Source organism: Hevea brasiliensis, chromosome 1, assembly GCF_030052815.1.
Source record: "Hevea brasiliensis isolate MT/VB/25A 57/8 chromosome 1, ASM3005281v1, whole genome shotgun sequence".
Taxonomy (NCBI): domain Eukaryota; kingdom Viridiplantae; phylum Streptophyta; class Magnoliopsida; order Malpighiales; family Euphorbiaceae; genus Hevea; species Hevea brasiliensis.
In genome coordinates this window covers 77979958-77995565 of record NC_079493.1, presented here as the reverse complement: position 1 = coordinate 77995565, position 15608 = coordinate 77979958, and the positions used below count along the sequence as shown (strand labels likewise).

Below are 15608 nucleotides of genomic sequence, written 5' to 3'. Positions count from 1 at the left end.
AAGCACTTCAATTATTTTATTCAATACCCAAACTCCAATATTCAATCAACACAATAAGTTTCTCAATAATTGTCAACTCAAATCCACAATAATTTTTTAGTGTTTTCAAAAGCTGATATAAAAGAAATATATCACAATATTTACAAACCAAAATAATTTACAAGTTTAGTTTACAACATTAAGGTACAATTTTAATTTACAACTGCTCAAAACCAAGAACACTATATACATACAGTGAACATACATTATAATACAAAATGTAAAATATGGTATACTCAATATACCTGATGATCTCTCAGTGTAGTACTAGCAGCCTAGTTTGCTTCCCTGTCAGTCTGTCTACCAACGACAGTAATGAAAAGCTATCGCTGAGCCAATGTCTCAGTGGTGCACAACATTAACCAAATACAACTTTAAATCACAAATCATAAGTCATATAAATAGTGGATACTTAAAACCATAGTTAAATTCAAAGACAGTAAATGTCATAAAGAATTTAAACTCCATTTCACAATATTATAATAACTATCAATAAATCATGCACACACACAGCTTAATCATGTTTCCAAAGTTCAATTCATCCCAAAAGTCGATGGCTAGTGAGGAATTCAATTCATCCCAAAAGCCAATGGCTAGTGAGGAATAACATAGCTAGCTAGCAATAATATGAGTACTCATTCTATTCGTCCTCAACAGGCACACACCTCAACACTTCAGCCAAAGAGGGAATTCAAAGTTAATTCATCCTACTAGACAAGCTAGAGAGGAATTCAATCAATATACATGATAGCTGTGGTTTCAAACCATTTACAATGCTTTTCAATCAATAAATATCCATCAAATTTCCATTCAAATAATTTTTCACAATTCAAAGCAATAACATATAAAAATTCTCATAATTTATTTCAATTGAAAAGTCAAAAGAAATAACTGCTGTGCACAAACCTCTGATAAATGTCTCTTGGCCCTGACTCAGTGTTTCCTTCCCCTTCCCTGAGTCTTGGCTAACTGAAACACACAATTTGAAGTGTTTTAGTACTCATTTGAACTGTCTCTAAGAATAAACCTTAATAATTAACTTATTGAATTCTATTATTTCCTTAGTCAACCTAAGATGTTGACCCTCGATGCACTCTAGGTGAATTAGGTTTCAATGTTACCAATATGTCACATTTGTAGCCTTTTAGTGTTGGTACATATTGCCAAATTCATTTTCATGTATATTGCATTTTATTGCAATTTGTCGGATTTTGGTATGCTAATTTGACCTAACCAGATGACCTAGTTTCCTCGGTTTTCGGGTTTCAGCCCAACTACAAACTTGTAGGTCTATGTCTCATTGCATGCGAGGCAAAATTTCAAGTCATTCTGAGTTGTGTAGACCATGTTATAGTCAATCTACCAATGCTGGACAGAATGTAACAAGATGGTAACTTTAGGTCATTTTAGGTCACTTTTGGTTCGGCCAGTTTTTGGACCTGAATTTGTGCAAGCTATTTGGCTTGGTTTTGGCCATTTCTGGGCTTTAATGTGTTCATAAGAATTGTAGATATATGTCTCAAATATTCATGGTAAAAAGTTCAGGTCAATTGGACTTTTTTTGAGTGAGTTATGGGCAAAACACTAACTACTGCCCAAATGGTCAATTTTCAGGTTTTCAAAGCACTAATCTGGATTTGGTCATTTTTAAAGTCACCTTCTAGGCAGAATTTTGGTAAGCTTCCTTCATGAAAGTTGGCACATTTTGTGCCTAATTTCACCTCCAATTAGTCTCATACCAGTTGGAGCCACACACTTAAGGTTCTAAGCCAAAACATACACTGCCCTATTACAATTTGTTCATCCTTTACAAATTACACATCCTATGCTTTCCAAGTTCACTTTTCCATGCCAATTCTGGTTTGTACCATAACATTAACACATTTAGCAACACATTTTTGGTCATTTTGGCAGCTTGTAACCACTCTCAACATACACACTATAATACAGAATTTTCCAAAGTCCTATTTACAACAATTAAAGTCCCATTTACCACAATTAGCCACATGACATACGTCATTTACATGTCCAATTTCAAACCACTATACACATATCCAAATTCAACCAATTATTCATATACACATGCTGCCATCAATGACAACATAATTCAACAATATTTCATGAACTCAAACACTTCAATCTTCTTCATGAGGCTGCTACAAGTTTACACATACCCATTAATTGCCATTTTCACTTTTTAAGCTTCCAAATCATACCTTACACATGGAATTCAAGTACAATACAATCAAACATTTAAATCATCATTCCAACCATTATTTACATACAAGAATAACCTGTTTTTATTGAGGTTCCATGGCTGCCAAAATGTACATTTCCACTAACTCATCAAACTTCAAAAATCCTTCCACAAATCAACTACCCACAACACCCATTCAAAGTTTAATGAAACAAGAATTAAAAACACATACTTACCACTTTTGAAATTCTTCAAAACCTCACCAAAACTTAACTTTCTTGCTGCCTATCTATTGCCCAAGTTGTATAGACAAACATTAGTGAAGGAAACTAGTGTGAAAAGTGGTTAGAATTGAGGTGCATGGAAGGTGATGAAGCTTCGGCCATGGTGTTTCAATGGAGGCTCACTTCAGCTTGGTTTTAGGAGGTTGAAGATGAAGATGTTTCTGCCCACTAAACCCTTATATAGGTCCCTTAAAATATAATTAGTGGAGCACTAACCTTAGTTTAGGATTAATTAATTCCAAAGTTTCACAATTTGTAATTTATGCCCCAAACTTTCACTATTTGTATTATGTACCATATTTCTTATTTTTCATGACATTTCTAAAGTGTAATATCATTTATTCTTAATGGACATTTAGGTTAAAAGACAACTCGGTATATCAAATGACCACAATGCCCCTGTTCGGGTTGCATTCCCGATTTTTCGGTAACACCGAGTTTTGTCGTTTTATCGATTTCTCGTTTTTCTTTGTACTAATTATTTAATTTTTCTTTGATATATCTAATGATATTTATACTTCAATAGATGTTTATTTAAGTCTTAAAAATATTTTTCAGGGTTCCCCGCGATCCAGGGCTAGTCAACGGTCTACGCCGCAACTTCCCGGTGCGGTCACCCATCGCTATGGTTCTCGGCTCGTTTAACTTGGTTACATTTCATTGTTATTATTTTTCTTTTATTTTTCTTGTATTTTCTTTTCTTGTATTTCATTATTTTATGTCTCCTCATCAATATTTAAGTGTAGTTCTAGGCATCCTAGTTGTCCGGACAACACTGGTCACAGGAACAGTAGAACGCACTACCGAGCATAGAGGTGTTATAAGAAAACCAAACCAAGTTGACCTAAAAATTGCCCTAATCCGGGTGACTTGCATTCTGCCTAGGAAAAATGACCAAATGAACAATGTTTATTCATTTGGTCATAATTCAGTGTAGAAAGGTCCAATTGACCTGAAATTTTACCAGCAAAAATCTGAGACATAGACCTACAACTTTCATGAAGAAACACAAATCCAAATTCTGACCATAACCTAGTCAAATTGCCAACCAAACTTAGGTTACCAAATCTGGCAGAACCAGTTTTGCCCAGAATTTTAGATTCTGTCCAATCCGGCCAATTATGGTGCTTAGGCCATAACTTGAGCTACAAAACTTTAAATGGAGTGATTCAAAAAAGGAAATGTAACTAGATAAAATAAGGAACAACTTTCATGAAGACAATTTTTCCAAATTCTTAATGTATAAATGACCAATGGAGCAGTAAATATGAGGATTGAAATCTGAAAATTTTGAATAACTAACACTAAGCTTAGAAATGGTATTTGCAACCAAAAACAACAATTTTAGAATGAAAAATGTGGTATGTTGGGAGTATTAAAACCAATGTACCTATTGTCTATGCAAAAGTCAACATTTTAGTTAACTAATGAAATAAATAGTAACACCTAAACTTAAATTTCAAGAATTGTACAATTTAAAAGTGTAACATGCCCTAGTACACCTAGCAAGATTGGTTTGGATAGGTTAGCATGCCAATAGGGTTCAGTTAGCAGTACTACACATGGCATTATGCCATTCTGTGATTTTATGGCTTTTAGCCATTCTGATATTGTGTTGATACTTTGCCTTGTGCCTAATGTTATTACAGCTTATTAGCTGTTCTGTTGCACACCGAGAGATGCATATGTGACCGATGGTGTAATGGCTCGAGGTACTAGATACCCAGTGCCAGTTTAACCATTTATCCAATCCAGTCATCCAATATAGGTTACTTGGGCAACCAAAAATGAAAGTGAATAAATTTAATGAAATTATAAATATAACAAGTACAAATTAAATAATATTACCAATAATGATTGAAAATTTATCTGTATAAGACATCAGAACATGCACTGCATATTTATTTTCTTTATTTCTTTTTATTTTATTATTGGCACCACTACGCATTATTGCTTAGGGTGTTGCTTTTTTGCCACACGTAGGTTCTGGAGAGACCGACCGAGAGCCCAGTAGACCACAAACTGGATGAGACCTTCTGTAGCTCTGCATAGTATCCGTGTCAGCTCACCGTCATCAGTGCATTGGTAGGACACTAGGTTTTATTTTGATATTTTGTAATTAACTTTTATTTCCTCATGTGAAATTGAGACTCATGTAATGTATTTTATTATCAATGTAAATAGTGAAAATTATATTTATGAATGAAAAAGTGAATATTTATTTATGATTTGTACATGAATATCCTATAAAATGAATGAATGAGAATTGGGAGTATATTTGAGAAATATTGAGATTTTGTTGATGAAATGGAGTTTGGGATTGATTGAGAATTTTGGAAGTGTTTTTCTCAGGTTCTAAAGAACTGTTTTCTCCATTTTTAGCCTGTACTCTGCCGAATTTTCTATAAAATTTGCAGAATCTCAAATAAATTTATGATTTCAATAAACGACTTCAATAAATGATATTTCACGAATTATACTTCATAACTATGAAAGAAATAAATTAGGAAGGATAAAAAATGATTGAAATAAAATAGGGTGTTCTGGTACACTGTGTGACATATCTTACTCGGCTATACTGTAGATAGGTAACGGGTGTCACACCCAACCCCCACAAGAGCTACATGAAAAAGGAAAAAGTGGGGAACGGACTAGCCAAAGTTCTAATAGTAATTTGGGAAAAAGGAAGAACACTGGAGAGCCTAGTGGTTATGGATCTGACAGAGGCAGATCTTCAGGGCAAAAGCAGTTGAGAGACAAAGAATCAGAAGTTCCTACCCTATCCGTCTCTGTGAGGTGTGTGGCAAGTTACACGGGGGTATGTATCGTAAGGCCACTAGTGCCTGCTACAATTGTGGTGAATATGGATACTTTGTTAGAGATTGTACTAGAGCACCTCAATCTGCTCTCCAGAGTTCATAGACAGTCGATCAGGGCCAAGCTAGAAATAGAGTTGGTACTCCTTGCAATCCAAGCACAGTGAATCCACCCAATCATAATAGCGCATCAGTTAGAGCGTCCACTATGCACTAGAGAGAAATAGCAGAAACTTCAGATGTAGCTGCTGGTAAGTTTTTATTTTTAGAGGAAATAATTAGTTATTATTTGAACCTAGCACTACTTATTTGTATGTTAGTGTTAAAATTATATGTTCTACTGTTATTCCTTTGCATGGGAATAAATTTTGATGCATTAATTGTAACACCCCTATATTCGGTAGTACATTCTACTATTCCGACGACCAGTGTCAGTCCCGACAGATAGAATGCCTAGAGCTACATTTAAATGTTAGTGAGGAGACATGAAATAACGAAATAAACTAGAGAAAAATACAAGAAAAAGAAAGGAAAAATAAGAGTAATGAAATGTAACTAAGTTAAACGAGCCAAAAACTGTAGTGATGGGTGACCACAGCGGAAAGTTGTGGTGTGGACCGTTGACTAGCCTTGGATCGCGGGAAACCCTGGAAAATATTTTTAAGACTTAAATAAACAATTATTGAGGTGTAATTGACACTGGGAATGTCAAAGAAAATTTAGTAAGTTAATATAAACAAAAATGAAAATTAAAGAAGTCAGCGGGTCAAGAAGTTAATCGGTAGCACCGAAAAATTCGAAATGCAACCCGAAAAGGGGCATTTTGGTCATTTGACACCTAGAGTTGACTTTTGACCTAAATATCCATGAAACATTAGTAGTGTTAAAATTTAATAATGCCATAAAAATTTAAAGTCATATGTGTGGAGTAATTAAGAGGAATTAAGGGTAAAATGTGTATGTAATTATTGGTGAGAAATTAGATGTGTTAATGAGAGGTATTCATGTGTAATTATTGGTTGGAAATTAGATGTGTTAATGAGAGGTATTCATGTGTAAGTATTATTGAAATTGGATATTGTGAAATGGAAGTGTAAATGGTGCATTGCCAATTGGTTATATTCTGCCCAAAGTTACTATAATGTAAACTAATGAATGGTTACGGTTAGTACCAAATGCAGAATTGTTTGGGGAAGTGAAGATATAGTTGGTGAATGTGTGATGGGTTTGGTATTTGAGAGACATATAAGGGCAGTATGCAAATGAGCCTATAACCCTAAGTGTGTGATTGCAATTGTTATGAAGCCAATTGGAGGTGAAACTAGGCACAAAATGTGACAACTTTCATGAAGAAAGCCTACCAAAATTCTATCCAAAAAGTGACATGAGAATTGACCAAATCCGGATTAGTAACTTTGCAAACCTAAAAATTGACCATTTGAACAGCAGTCAGTATTTTGGCCATAACTCACTTAAAACAGATCCAAATGACATGAAATTTATACCATGGAAAGCTTAGACATAAAGCTACAACCCTTATGAAGCCACCAAAACCCAAAAATGACTATAGGTAAGTCAAAATGCCTGCACAAGTTTAGGTATAAAAACAGTAAGAATCAGAAATGACCTAAAAATGACCTAAGTTTGCCATTTTAGTGCAATCTGTCCAGCAATAGTAAAATGACCATAACTTGGTCTAGTAAACTGCAAATGACCTAAAATTTGTGGCAAAACTTCACTAAGACATAGACCTATAAGTTTATAATTTGGACTAGAACTCGAAAACTGAGGAAACTAGGTCATCCGATTTGGTCAAAATAGCATACCGAAATTTGATAAATTGCAATAAAATGCAATACACTTGAAAATGGAATTGGTAACATATACCAACACTAAAGGACTATAAAATGTGACATATTGGTAATATTAAAATTAATACCCCTAGAGTGCATCAAAGTTCAACATTATAGGTTGACTAAGAAAAGCAATAGTATTAAATAAATTTAATTATTGAACTTTATTATTATAAATAATTTAAAAGAGTTCTGAAACACTTCAAATTGTGTGTTTCAGTTAGCAAAGACTCAGAGAAGGAGAAAGAACCACTGAGTCAAGGCCAAGAGGCTACTCATCAGAGGTTTGTGCACAACAGTTATTTCTTTTGAATTTTCAATTGAAATAAATTATGACAATTTGTATGTTATTTTTTAAATTATGGAAAATTTGTTTGAATGTTATTTGATGGATACTTATTGCTTGAAAAATATTACAAATGGTTTGAAACCACAGCTATCATCTATATTTGATTGAATTCCTCGCTAGTTTGTCTAGTGGGATGAATTGGCTTTGAATTCCCTCTCTGGCTGAAGTGTTGAGGTGTGTGCCAGTTGAGGACGAATAGGATGAGTACTTATATAATTGCTAGCTAGCTATGTTATTCCTCACTAGCCATCGGCTTTTGGGACGAATTGGACTTTGGAATCATGATTAAGCTGTGTATGTGATTTATTGATATTCATTGAGACATTGTGAAATGGAGTTTAAATTCTTTATGACATTCTCTGTCTTTTGAATTTAACTATGATTTCAAGTATCCACAGTTTATATGATTTATGGTTTATGGTTTTCAATTGCATTTTCTTAATGTTTTGTACCACTGAGCGATAGCTTTTTCATTGCTGTCGCAGGTAGACAAATAAACAGAGCAGCAGAGTAGGCTACTTGAACTATTATTGGAGTTTGTTATTAAACAAATATATTGGAAGTGCTTTTTACAGGTTTTTGAAGAACTGTTTTATTCAAAATACAGATGGCACTCTGCTAAAATTTTTACAAAAATTATTGATACTTTAGATGTGTTATTTGGTTTGACTTCAATTAAAAAAAAAAAAAATTTAACACCTGTCAAAAGTGCTCACCACTGTAAAAAGAAATAAGAAAAGATTTAAAATCCCTTGTAGTGTATTTAATGGGTTATCAGTAAACGAAGTTTAGTAATTCATTAGGTATACAATGGAATCATGTTATGCCTTATGGAGGGGTAAGGTGTGACATGTTTTAGTGGTATCAGAGCTAGTTTTTTAGATTCTGTTTTGACTTGTAATTTGAATATTCTTTCTTTATAGTACAACTATTCAATGTCATTGTTTGATACATACAGCACATTATATTATAAATATGCATTAACGGGAGGAAATCTCCTTGTGTTTTTTGTTCAAGAGGTATAATATCCTCAAATTGACTATGGAAGAAAGGGATCATTCAGTCGATCAATCAATAGAGGCTGAGGTATAAGGGGAAGCCCCAACCCTTCACAATGTGAGTGCATCAGCCGCACCAGCCCCCTCAGTACTGTAGTTTTCTGCTCAGTTTGCTCAGCAGATGGCTGCAATGTTCCAATAGATGGCTAGTAACATACCTGCTCAAGCCCCACTGTAGACACCAGTGGTACAACCACAGCCTTCAACTTAGCAGTATGACAAGCTGATTAAATATGGGGCTATTGAGTTCAAGGGGACAGTAGATCCACTAGAGGTAGAACAATGGTTGGAGAGAATAGATAGGGTGTTCAAGAAACTGCACTGCACAGAAGAGCTGAGATTTGAGTATTCAGTGTCACTACTACAGAGGGATGCATATGACTGGTAGAAAACCATTCCTCATAGTTTTATGGAACCTCCAGTACTAACCTGGGATGACTTTCTTCGGGAGTTCAGACAAAAATATGTCCCAGATGCCTATGTGGACCAGAAGCTACAGGAGTTCTTAAGTCTGAAACAGGAAAGTAGGTCAGTGGCAGAATATGAAAGAGTGTTTTCCTGCCTGAGCCACTATGCAGGAAGTCTCCTTTCTACCAGCAAGGAAAGATGTAAGAGGTTTGAAACTGGCCTGAAGCCCAGTCACAGACTACAAGTGGTTGGATTCAAACATAATAACTTCTCTGAGCTCATTTCTTAAGCACTTGAATTAGAAAGAATTGAGTAAAAAATGGCTCCAGAGAAAAAGAAACCAGAGAAAATAGAAAAAGAGACCAGAGAAGACGGAAAAAGAGAAGGAGGGGAAGTCAGTAGATCAGAGTTCTAGTGGTCCTCCTGGAACAGGAAAGAACTTTGGGGGACACAGCAGGGGTGGTAAAAAGTCTAGTAGGGGAAGATTTTCAGGACAGAGACCTCCTCCATCTGGTCAGCAAACTACTAGAAGTTCCTACCCTCCCTGTCAATGTGAAACTTGTGGTAGAAATCATGGTGGGTTATGCTATAAGGCCACAGGAGCCTGTTATAACTGCAGAGGCACAGGACACTTTGCTAAAGACTGCACCAGTGCCGTAGAATTGGGCCACCTCCTACTACTGTAGAAGGGTAAGTTCAGAATCCTGCCACCAGAGGTTCATAACCACCTAGTAGAGGTAGAGGCAGGGGTAGAGGTAGTCCATCAGGCAGCCAAGGCATAGTAAATCAATTAAAACAAGGCAGTGCTTCAGTCAAAGTCTATGCAATGAGACAGAGAGAAGAGGCTGAGACATCTGATATTGTGGCTGGTACCTTCTCAACTTTTCATCAATATGTGTTTGTGTTATTTGATCCGGGTTCTACCCACTCCTATGTGAGTGCTAGCATCATTGATTGCATTGCTATTCCGTGTACAAAAATAAACATTGAGGTGCTAGTAACAAGCCCACTAAGATAGGAGGTCAGAGTCAATAGAATGTATATAGATTGTCCTTTGGTGATCCAAGGACATACTTTTCTATCTGATCTCATTGAAATGCTCTTCAGAGATTATGATATCATCTTGGGCATGAATTGGTTAGCCAGACATCACACCATGATTGACTATAGACTAAAGACAGTCACTTTTGGTCTCCCTCAGTATAGTGATGTGGTAATACATGGGGAGAGGCAACTATTGCCATCAAACATCATTTCGGCTGCATTAGCCAGAAAAATGATCAGAAAGGGGTGTGAATCATACTTGGTACATGTGGTAGACACCCAAGTGGGGAGTCTAGCATTGAGGGACATCCCTATAGTATATGACTTTCCATATGTGTTTCCTAATGAATTGCTAGGATTACCTCCAGAACGAGAGGTACAGTTTGAGATTAATGTTATGCCTAGTGTGGATCCAATCTCCATAACACCATATAGAATGGCACCAGCAGAATTGAAGGAGTTGAAGGTACAGTTGCAAGTACTACTTGAAAAGGGCTTCATCCTACCTAGTGTGTCACCTTGGGGAGTGCCAGTATTGTTTGTTAAGAAGAAAGATGGCACTCTCCGCTTATGCATTAACTACCAGCAGTTGAATAAGGTGACAATAAAGAACATATATCCATTTCCTCGCATTGATGATCTGTTTGATCAGTTGAAGGGTGCAGCTGTGTTCTCCAAAATTGATTTGCGATCTAGTTATTATCAGTTGAAAGTACAAGAGCAAAGTATTCCAAAAACTGCTTTCAGAACTCGATATGGCCACTATGAGCTTCTGGTAATGCCATTCAGGTTAACTAATGCTCCAGCTGCTTTTATGGATCTAATGAACACTATCTTCAAACCATATCTTGACCAATTTGTAGTGGTATTTATTGATGATATTTTGATATATTTGAGGAATGCAGAGGAGCATGATAGACATTTGCGGATTGTGCTGCAGACTAAACAGCTATATGCTGAATTATCAAAATATGAATTTTGACTAAAAGAAATCTCTTTCTTGGGACATGTTGTGTCAGCTGAAGGGATCAAGGTAGATTCCAGCAAGGTAAAAGCTATCCCTAATTAGAAGCCACCCAGGAATATCACAGAAATTCACAGTTTTCTGTGTTTAGCTAGATATTACCATCGATTTGTGAAAGGGTTTTCTATGTTAGCTTCTCCACTGACCAAGCTGCTTCAGAAAGATGTGAAATTTTAATGGACGAATAAATGCCAGCAAAGTTTTAATGAGTTGAAGAGGTATTTGACTGAAGCTCCAGTCCTTACTTTACCTACACCGGGTAATGAATACACAGTTTATAGTGATGCTTCTCACAATGGGTTAGGCTGTGTATTGATGCAAGATTGGAATGTCATTGCTTATGCATCACGCCTGCTGAAACCACATGAGAGGAACTATCTGACACATGACTTGGAGCTAGCAGCTATTGACTGAAGATCTGGAGATATTGCTTATATGGGGAGAAGTGTTATATCTACATATATCACAAGAGCTTGAAGTACTTGGGTACTTAGAAGGAATTGAATTTGAGATAGAGGAGATGGTTAGAATTGATTAAAGACTATGATTGCTTAATAGACTATCAGCTAGGGAAAGCAAATGTGGTGGCTGATGCCTTAAGTCACAAGACTATGGCAAGTCTCAGAGTTTCTCCTTTGTCCATGGTATATGAGTTGAAAGCACAGCATGCCAGTTTGGAGATTGATGATGAGGGACAGGCAGTAGTTGCATGGCATATACAGCCAATGTTGATTGATCAAATCAGAATGGCTGCTCAGAGTGATGAAAAATATTAGAAGCTACTGAAAGAAGTCCAGCAGGGCAAGAAACCTGAATTCTCTGTGAGAGATGATGGTTTATTGCTACATCAGGGCAGAATGTGCGTTCCTAATGATGTTGACTTGAGACAGATCATTGTGAAGGAAGCACATGAGTCTCCTTTTACTATGCATCCTAGTGGAACTAAAATGTATAGAGGGTTAAAAGAGCATTACTGGTGGATAGGTATAAAAAGGGATGTAGCTGATTTTGTCTTCAAATGCCTAACTTGTCAGCAAATGAAGGCAGAACATCAAGTACCAGTAGGTTTGTTACATCCATTGCCAGTACCAGAGTGGAAATGGGAACGAATAATTATGGATTTTGTGATGAGACTTCCGAGGACACAGAATATTCATGATGCAGTATGGGTTATAGTTGATAGACTGACCAAGTCTGCTCACTTTCTGCCAGTCTGGATGGACTATAGCCTGGAAAGATTGGCTAGATTATACATAGATGAGATTGTAAGGCTGCATGGAGTGCCAGTATTGATTGTATCTGACAGAGATCCTAGATTAACTTTTAGATTCTAGGGTAGTCTTCAGAGAGCCCTAAGAACTAGAATGAACTTCAGCACGGCATTCCACCCACAGGCAGATGGCCAGTTTAAGAGGGTAATTCAAATCTTGGATGATATGCTATGAGCTTGTGTGATTGAGTTTGAAGGTAGTTGGGATACACACTTGCCTTGGATTAAGTTTGCTTATAACAACAGCTACCAATCAAGCATTGGGATGCCTCTATATGAAGCTTTGTATGGCAGAAAGTGCAGAACTTCCTTATGTTGGGATGAAGTAGGTGAAAGAAACATGATTGGCCCAGAAATTGTTCAGCAGACAAAGAAAAAGATCAGATTGATCAGAGATCGACTCAAAGCTGCATCAGGCCATCAGAAGTCCTATATTGATCTGAAGAGAAGATATATTGAATATACAATGGGTGATAAGGTATTCCTTAAAGTTTCTCTTTGGAAGAGGATTATGAGATTTGGCAGAAAGGGGAAACTGAGTCCTCGTTTCATTGGACCATATGAGGTTCTGGAAAGAGTGGCTCCTTTAGCATATCAATTGGCATTACCTCCATAGCTAGAAAGGATACACGGTGTATTCCATGTGTCCATGTTAAGGAGGTATAGATCTGACCCATCTCATGTTCTATCAGTTGAAGAGAATGAGGTAAATCCAGACCTCTCATATGAGGAAGAACCCATAGAAATTCTGACACATGAGGTGAAGCAGCTAAGGAATAAGCAGATACCCCTGGTTAAAGTGCTGTGGAACCATCATACAGGCCAAGAAGCTAGTTGGGAATGTGAAGAGGACATGAGGAGACAGCACCCACAGCTGTTTAGAGACTGATGCCAGATAAAATTTCGAGACGAAATTATTTTAAGGGGGGAAGAATTGCAACACCCCTATATTCGGTAGTGCATTCTACTGTTCCGACGACCAGTGTCTGTCCGGACAAATAGAATGCCTAGAACTACATTTAAATGTTAGTGAGGAGACATGAAATAATGAAATACACTAGAGAAAAATACAAGAAAAACAAAGGAAAAATAAGAGTAATGAAATGTAAGTAAGTTAAACGAGCCAAAAACCGTAGCGATGGGTGACCGCACTGGGAAGTTGCAGCGTGGACAGTTGATTAGCCCTGGACTGCGGGGAACCCTGGGAAATATTTTTAAGACTTAAATAAATAATTATTGAGGTGTAATTGATACTGGGAATGTCAAAGAAAATTTAGTAAGTTAATATAAACAAAAACAAAAATTAAAGAAATCGATGAGTTAAGAAGTTAATCGGTAGCACCGAAAAATTCAAAATGCAACCCGAAAAGAGGCATTTTAGTCATTTGACACCTAGGGTTGACTTCTGACCTAAATTTCTATGAAAAATTAGTAGTGTTAAAATTTAATAATGCCATAAAAATTTAAAGTCGTATATCTGGAGTAATTAAGAGGAATCAAGGGTAAAATGTGTATGTAATTATTGGTGAGAAATTAGATGTGTTAATGAGAGGTATTCATGTTTATGTATTGTTGAAATTGGATATTATGAAATGGAAGTGTAAATGGTGCATTGCCAATTGGTTATATTCTACCCAAAGTTAATATAATGTAAACTAATGAATGGTTATGGTTAGTACCAAATGCAGAATTATTTGGGGAAGTGAAGATATAGTTGGTGAATGTGTGATGGGTTTGGTATTTGAGAGACATGTAAGGGCAGTATGCAAATGAGCCTATAACCCTAAGTGTGTGACTCCAATTGGTATGAGGCCAATTGGAGGTGAAACTAGGCACAAAATTTTCCAACTTTCATGAAGAAAGCTTACCTAAATTCTGTCTAAAAAGTGACATGAGAATTGACCAAATTCGGATTAGTGACTTTACAAACCTGAAAATTGACGATTTGAACAGCAGTCAGTATTTTGGACATAACTCACTCAAAACAGGTCCAAATGACCTGAAATTTATACCATGGAAAGCTTAGACATAGAATTACAACTCTTATGAAGACACCAAAACCCAGAAATGACCAAAACCAAGTTAAAATGCTTGCACAAGTTTGCATATAAAAACTGCCAGAATCGGAAATGACCTAAAAATGACCTAAGGTTGCCATTTTAGTACAATATGTCCAGCAATAGTAAAATGACCATAACTTGGTCTAGTAAACTTCAAATGACCTAAAATTTGTGGTAAAAGTTCATTAAGACATAGACCTACAAGTTTGTAATTCGGACCAGAACCCGAAAACTGAGGAAACTAGGTCATTCTGTTAGGTCAAAATAACATACCAAAATCTGATAAATTATAATAAAATGCAATACACTTAAAAATAGAATTGGTAACATATACCAACACTAAAGGACTATAAAATGTGATGTAACGATCGGGCTCCAACCACTAGAGGAATTATCCGCTTTGGCCATAGGCCTCATGGTTTTGTCCCAAAGGTGGAACGGTGAACTTCCTAGGAGGTCACCCATCCTAGGATTTCTCTCAAATGAGTACGCTTAACCCTGGAGTTCTTCCAACTCTCCAGGCCATTCCACTAAAAGGCGCCTCTAGTGATTAGTTCCACTATTTTATATATCATTACTTTTTGAACCCAAGACCATCTCCGTGCTTTGTCGATGTGGGATTTGCCTACGGGTCCTTTTAAAAGTTTTTCTAATCTGTCAGACAACTGTGGGACCAACCCAGTCAGGAAATTCCAATTGAGAGCGATCCTCTATAGCCCGGAGCAATTCTGAAGAACTGATCTAGCCGTTAATCACGCTCTAATCCCACGGTTATGGTTCATCCACTAGACTTAGGTTCCTGTCTCCTTTGTGCTAAAGGACACAAACGTACGAGCCGTTATAATTGGTATCAAAGCCGCTCGCGTGTACTCTTGGGTGATGGTGGGGCAAACCTCAGCCAAGACGCTGAGTCCCAAAAGGAGGAGAGAAAGGTCCCGTAGGTAAATCCCACATCGACAAAGCACGGAGATGGTCTTAGGTTCAAAAAGTAATGATATATAAAATGGTGGAACTAATCACAGAGGTGCCTTTTGGTGGAATGGCCTGGAGAGTTGGAAGAACTCCAGGGTTAAGCGTGCTCTCTTGAGAGAAATCCTAGGACGGGTGACCTCCTAGGAAGTTCTCCGTTTCACCTTTGGGACAAAACCATGAGACTTATGGCCAAAGCGGACAATTCCTCTAGTGGTTGGCGCCCGATCGTTACAT

At 36.8% G+C, this 15608-nt stretch overlaps 1 non-coding gene across 1 annotated transcript; it reads right to left on the bottom strand.

The window, feature by feature from the left end:
- Positions 1 to 15053: 15053 nt before the first annotated feature.
- LOC131170156 (small nucleolar RNA U3) lies at positions 15054 to 15266 on the bottom strand. Its single transcript, XR_009141100.1, has one exon. It is a non-coding gene; the product is annotated as a small nucleolar RNA U3 (small nucleolar RNA).
- Positions 15267 to 15608: the final 342 nt, after the last annotated feature.